General features: G+C 42.6%; 1 long non-coding RNA gene across 1 annotated transcript; it reads right to left on the bottom strand.

Moving 5' to 3' along the window:
* Positions 1–3741: 3741 nt before the first annotated feature.
* Positions 3742–5983, bottom strand: LOC136015091 (uncharacterized). Its single transcript, XR_010613075.1, has 2 exons — positions 5894–5983; positions 3742–3837 (listed from the first exon to the last, which is right to left on the bottom strand). It is a non-coding gene; the product is annotated as an uncharacterized LOC136015091 (long non-coding RNA).
* Positions 5984–7192: the final 1209 nt, after the last annotated feature.

Genomic DNA, 7192 nt, shown 5'->3' with positions numbered 1-7192 from the left:
AGTGGTGCCCAGCAACAGGACACGGAGCAATAGCCATAAACTGAAACACAAGAAGTTTCACCTCAACATGAGGAAGAACTGCTTTACAATGAACGTGGCAGAGCCCTGGAACAGGCTGCACAGGGAGATTGTAGAGTGTCCCTTTCTGGAGACATTCCAAACTAGTCTCAACACAGTCCTGTGTAACCTGTGCTAGGTGGCCCTGAGTAGGCAGGGGGGTTGGACTAGATGATCTCTAGAGGTCCCTTCCAACCCTAATGATTCTGTGATTTTTTCTGTTTGATAGACAGTCTAATAATAATCACTGGAAAAAGAATTCCAGAGGCATACTTTGCCTTCTTGTAACCACTGCACTGTGACTACACAAAGCCCTGTTTGTGAGGTAAAAGAGTTGGCCTTATCTCTTTTAGAAGCATCCAGAAAAAGAAAATTTGTCAGATCACTTACATAAAAATAGAAAAATGTATGGGATTTTATATCTTTTTTAGTGAATTAGGTGTCAACCCTAAATGGCTAGACATTAGACATGTCAATTTCACAGTCCTCTTTGCACTTTAAAGAAAATGAGCATTGCATACTCAAAATATCACTATGATTCTCAGCCATAGATGACTAAATTGTCTCCTAGTACATACCCTTGTTCTAGTGACCCACACATGCTGTTGAACTTAATCATCTCTGAAGTGGTTTGCAGCTGAACAGCATTTGCTTGCTTCAGACTTCAGTTTCTCGCCAATAAAAGAAAAAAAAATGTCTTTTCTTTCTGAGTAAGCACACTCTATATTTTATTTCTTTTTTAGTAACAGAGATGCAAAAATGTAATAGAAAAAGGAGGGGTTTGTTACTTTAAACCATCTTGTTCTTTTAAGCCTTTGCTTTGGCTTTATCTTTACATATTAATCTTCTCCCAGTTAAAGCACTTTAAAGAATTTCTAGTTTTCTTATACTCTTTTCCTCCCCATTTATTCCCTACGATATAAGGCAACTTGGATGACAGAGGCATTTATGTCTTGTGCTCTTTTGTCAGGGTGGTTTCACTGACAATATTCTCACATTTGTTCAGGCTTTTTGCTTGATCAAACAAGCCTCATGCTGGTCCAAGGCCAGAGGGGGATAACAGTTTAGCCTGTTGCTTGATAGAGCATCCTTATCCCCTGGCTAGACTTCTGGAAACCTCTAAGGGGTAGTGCTGCCTCAGGAGACAATCCATGCTCGCCTTACCACTTCAGGTGCTTGACTGGTCTCAAAGTCAGAAAGGGAGAAGTAAAAAGTCCAGCTGCTTGAGGGAGTTCTGGCTGTTTTGGGTTGGGTTTTTTGTGGTTTTTTTACCTGTGGCTGATAGAATGATTTTCTTCACCTTTGCTTTTCTTCTTGGTGTAGGAAATGCAAGAGCTCTATGTTGATAGCTTAGAGGCAGTAGAAGCGAGACAGAAGAGCAGAATGAACTTTTCAGCAAGTTTGGTTTGACACCCATTGATACTTTATTTTTTTTAATTATTAGTACTACTTATTTTCAAAGATTGGAGAGGAGGAGGAATTGAAGCATTGACTATATAGCTTAATTTTTCTCCTGCAGATAAGCTATTCTGCTCTATTCTTAGAATCCTAAATTTATCAAGTTACTTTGAAAACCATTTACTAATGTTGCTTTTTTTTTTTTTTTAATAACCCAAAACAATGCTTTTGCCGTCTTTTAAGGAGTACCATATACAGGAGCACTTTCACTAGGTGAATGAAAAAGTGGGCCATTAATAACCAGACACAGTAGCAGTATCAGATGACCTCTTATAGTGCTAATACTAATATGCTGACCTACTAAGAAACTTTACAAGTCACAGACTAGCAACTTCATGGATTGCAAAGAAATCTCATGGTGCTGTGTTGCTCAATTTATATCTTTGTTAACATACTGACTTTTATCAGCATAAATATATTATGACACACATAAAAGTTGCTTCTTGATAAAATCACCCTAGAAGGTTGATAAAGATACACTACAAGGCTGCCATTTTTTAATTTTACAGTTAATTCTTTCAGGTTGACCTAGTAAACAATTGCAACAGTGAATATATAAAATATAGGTAAAAATACAGTTAAAAACACTTTCCATCTGACAATTTCAGGGAGAAAAAAAGGGAAGAAATTATCTAGGGACAGCCAAGATTGCTTATTGCAGCCTGAGCTTTAAAAATGGCTCCTAAGCAATGGGCAAAGGGTGGAGATCCCAGGTGAGGCTTGCCGAGGCTGTTAAGTCCCATTAGGGCACTCAGGGTCCTGATAAAGGCATTGTCCTTTTCTGCTGAGCCAAAACTCTGTGTTAGTGTGTGAGCTGGCTTGCTCAAGGTGCACTGCAAAAAGCAGAAGGTATGTAGCTGCTGTGGTGCTGACAGGGTAACAGCGATCAAAGGAACTGATGCAGTTGCTAAGTACAGGTGTTTCCAGCAGTTGTGTGCAGTATTACCCCCAAAAATTCTCCCTCAAGTCAACAAGTAGCTAAGCTTTCATAGAAAAACAATGGTTTTTGCTCATTCGGGGTTTGAGAAGCCACTTGTAAGCTGCAGGGCGAAAGTGTTTTTTTACATGATGGTGGCTTTGGAAATGTAAGATGTTATAGGCCTTCACAGAGCTCCTTCCTTCCCTTGTGCAATGAACCCGCGAGCAGGAGTCATTCAAAGCACTGCATCCCAGTGCACTTCTGAGCTCAGTACATACAAACAGTGTCCAGGCCTCTTAGGCTCATTCTCTGTGACTACGGAAATATTTGTTTGTTTTTAGAACAGCTTAAGCTTACTTTAGCCCTTTATGTTCCAAAATAGTTGTTCTCATCCATGTTCTCATCTCATCAAAGTTGCATTTTCCTTTGAAATGGCTTTTGTGCTAAGTAGTCAAGCTGGCAAACCTAGTTCCAGTTCTGTGAAAATTTTCATGATATGGAAATATTTTTTATCCTGTATTGGGACAAAATGTCAAGAATGTGGCCATTTGTGAAGAACCAAAACCCTGCTAAAATCCCCAAATACTTTGCTTTGGATACAGTATGTCAGAATGTTGTGTTCAAAACTCTTGGATGTTTAAATGCAGATTTGGAATCCTTTAGTGGCAAGAATTAGCCAATACTCACTGCTTCTATTGTCTGGGAGAATGCCCCAGTTTTAAGAAAGTGCTGTTTGTGCAAATCCTTCAGTTAATTCTGAAACTTAAGAGGATGTGGTGGCAATAGTTTCACCTGTCATGGGCACTTCATGACCTGCCTCCCGGTGGTATGCAAAGAATGAGTTCAGTCTCATCACACAGACCTTCAGTCCCATGTAAAATAGATAAGGCAGTGCCTACCTGTGGAGTCGGAAGGCTGAAGGAATGGTGATGGTAAAGCATTGATCCTAATTTTTGTGGAGCTTTTCTCATTATGTATGAATTCTGCTATATACAATAAACCACATTGTCTCTGATAGGTATGTACAAATTCTATCGATAGCAATGAGAACTTCACATGCCCTTGTCAAAAGACTGTTCCTCCTTCAGTCTTTTCATAACCTTTCACATGACATAGTTTAGTTAATCTTAGGCCTTACTTGCTTTATTATTAAATTTCAGTTTATTATTCTACTTTATTTTAAAGCACATTCTTCTTGTCTTTGAAGACTTTTTTCCTTCGTTGACATCTGTGAGAGTCTATTTGTCATTCTGGATTTTTCTACCAATATTTTCTCCATCTCACAGTAGTTTGTTACAACTTAGGAGTTTTGGCATTTATTTTATTTTGTTTGCGTTTGTGGAGCTTTGAAAAGTTGAGTTTTATTTTGTTTTGGCTTTTCTGTCCAGAGAATTGCGTGGACACTGTAAAAAGAGACAAGAAAAATATTTGGTCACACTTTTACCCTATCACTTCTGACGGTATCTGTCTTAGTCTAAACAGGCTATCAGTCTTTTAGCCTAAAGCCTACCCTTAAGTGTGCATGTAACCTTTTCACTTCAGTAGGAGCTGTGTGTGGATATTGAAGGACACAACATGACCTTATATGTGTAACTTATCTGCTTTTATAGCTTAGAAAAAATGCCATTTTATGGGACTTGCTGTCCACATTTCATTTAAGTAAGGTAAGGCATTTGTCAGTGAACAAAGCTTCCAAAACTGAGTACTGAAAATAATTATTAAAGATGAGGATTCATCCACATGAACATTGAGGCAAACGTTTGTCATCTTCAGCCCCAAGAAAGGGAAGAAACTGGTGGGTGTAACTAATAAAATGGCCCCTAGTCATATTGTACCTGATACATGGATGCTTCAATGCTGCTGTCTCTGTGATTCTGTGAACAATATCTAGACCCTTTATATTGTCCACCCAAGGGGTTTAAGGAATTTAAGAATGAAGTCTCTGAGAGGCTAACAAAACCGTGCAGTCTAAAATCTAAACCAGCCGCTGTTGGAAAGTAGAAAATATGAATCTGTCTTAAAAATCAAGTGACGGCTTCTTCGGAAATACTGCTGGCTTTCAGATGTTACAAGGGCATCACCAGTGGCAGGAGTATATGGCTGCAGTCATGAGTAAGTGAGACCTGCTCAGAGGGTGTTTGAGCAGCCTCATGGTCTTGTGAGATGCTATTATTGGGGGAGGACCTTGGCAAGATGCTGAAGACACCTGTGGTGGGTTTCCAGTTGCTCTGGAGGTGATATGGCTGAGTGGTGATGGCCTCTACAACTGACCAGTGCTTTAGGGGTGCTCTGGCTGGCTTGTCTTGCAGAAGGGATACTGTCAGTGGGGGTGAGGGGAGAGTCTTTCCCTGGAGACTGTTGCCCCCAACAACAGCACGTTGCCTGTGCTGGGCTTATAAGTGCTGTGAGGGCACTGCAGGCAGTGGGATTCAGTTCATGAGCATGCCAAACTGGTATCAGGACATGTTCAAGTGGGCTTCTAGCCACATGAGAAGGGACCCCACAGTGGAGCCAGCCTAATCCTGGAGCAGTAGTGTTTAGGGAACACAGTGACTAGGAGCTGCAAAGGGCGACTCAGCACTCAGAGTGCTGAGCACATGCTGGGGATGCTGGGGTTCTTCTTGAGCTCCTGTTCTCTGCCAGTGCCTGCCACTTGCTGACCAGCTCTGGGCTTTGCTTCTAGATCTTCCATTATGTTTTTTCCTCTGGTGTCCTCAGATCCAGCCCCTGCTGCTGGCCAAGGCTGATCCTGAGTAGGGAGGGTCAGGTACCCATCCAGCTACAGTTACCAGTCCCAGGGCACAGGTCCCAGGGCACAACACTCAGAAGCAGCAGTTTGCTCAGAAAGGCACATGGAAGGGGGCCAGAAATCTGCTGAAGGCCATGTGGGACTTATCAACAGTAGTGTTGCAACACAGGGCCCAGTTCCCAACACCAGATAGAGCAACTACCCCTTGCACTGCAGAGGCCTCTATTCTAGTCACACGTGGGAGGATAAAGCTCTCCGGATCTCAGGCTGCAGAGAGCAGCGGTGGTTCTCGCAAAGGCCAGAGCTGGAGAAAATGGTGTTCTTGCCTGCAGAAGGTATACTGCTAGATGAGGAGAGATTTGCCACAGCAAGGAGCTGTGGGAGCAAGATGGCAAAGTGCACAGTATTAGGGGATATAAAAAGATGTTGACAGCATCTTCACAGAGATCCTGCATAGGCAAAAGCCTGAACCTGTAACTGCACAGAGGGAGGGCAGCCAAGATCATGGTCAGTTGTAGGGCAAATGGAGAGTCCCAGGCTGGGAAAGGCAGGAAGCTTGTCTGGCAAGAGGAGGATGGCAGATCTGCAGTTGCAGAGCTGGTTCACTGTGCTGGTAGCAAGCAAGAGAGAGAATGCTGTCCCTGGGAAGCCAACAGAGTACTGCATTAGCCCCAAGAGGAAGTTGTGAGTGATAGTAATGCAGGACTCACCTCTGGGGGCGCAGAAGACCCAATCTGCTGATCTGACTTGCTGTCTAGGGAGATGTGGTGCTTATTGGGAACTCGAATTCAGCATGTTGCAAATAAACTGCCAAGGCTTGTCTGACCCTTGTACTATTTCTTCTGCTGCTTATTTGCATTGGCAGCATTAATGTGTCTGAGGCAGGAACCTTGAGCATATCAGGAGTGACTGAATGGCTTTAGGAATGAGTGTCAGAGGCACAGAGGTTCAGGTGGTATTCTCTTGAGTCCTGACAGTGCAGAGGAAAGGCTTAGGGAGGAGCAGACAGATTCCATGGGTTGGAATGTGTCTGGTTGCACAGCTGATGTCATTGACAGGAATTTAGCTTTTATGAGCATAAGACATGCTTTGCGCAGTAGGAACTGCTAGACAGAGGTGGTGAAAAGGCTCTGCAAGAAGGGCATGGGAGTCTTGTCAGACAACATGGTGAACAAGATAAACAGCATGCCCTGGCAGTAAAGAAAACCAACACCTTCCTAAGCTATACTCATAGGATCAGAAGAATTAACTATCTCACTTTGCCCAGTACGCATGAGATTCCTACTTGTGCAAAATAATCTGGAAGGCTGTGTGCAGTTTCAAGCCCCTCCATTTAAGGAAAGACATTAACAAACTGAGGTGAGTTCAGAAGAAGACAACCAAGATGGCCAGGAGGCTTGAGCACTTGCCTTGCAAAGGGAGGGTGAAGGAGCTGATGTTGTTCGGTCTGCAAGAGAGAAAGCTTTGGGGAGACCTAACAGCAGCCTTGACATAGCCATGACAAGGCTGTCAAGAAAATGAAGCCAGACTCTTTCACAGTGCTGTGTGGTGGAGGACAAAAGACAGCAGGTATAATCTGAACCACGAGAGGTTCAGACTGAGTAAAAGAAAGAACATTTTACCATGAGGACAATCAAACACTGAAAAAAATTGTCCAGTGGGGCTGTGTGTTCTCCATAGCCTGAATAGATAAAGCCCTGAGAAATTTTATCTCACAGCTGATCCTGCTTTGAGCAGGAGGTTGGCATAGAGATCTGAGGTCCATTCCAGCCTGAGTTACCCTGTTGTAATATGAATATCCCATGATCCAATGAATGTAAAAAACAATGAGCCAGTAAGCTCACTGATGAACAGCAGAGTATTTACGTGTTGTGCCTTAGCTTTCCCTTAACATCTTGTTGGAGAGTTAACAGAATGAAACATGAAATTATTAGCTGTTCAGATTCAGCTTGGAGCCTTGGCTTTAAGAGAAGAGAGGAGGAGTTTGCTCTGAGTTGGTGGAATGTGCA

The sequence above is a fragment of the Lathamus discolor genome, chromosome 5, assembly GCF_037157495.1.
Source record: "Lathamus discolor isolate bLatDis1 chromosome 5, bLatDis1.hap1, whole genome shotgun sequence".
Taxonomy (NCBI): Eukaryota; Metazoa; Chordata; class Aves; order Psittaciformes; family Psittacidae; genus Lathamus; species Lathamus discolor.
This window is presented reverse-complemented; position numbering and strand designations above follow the sequence as displayed.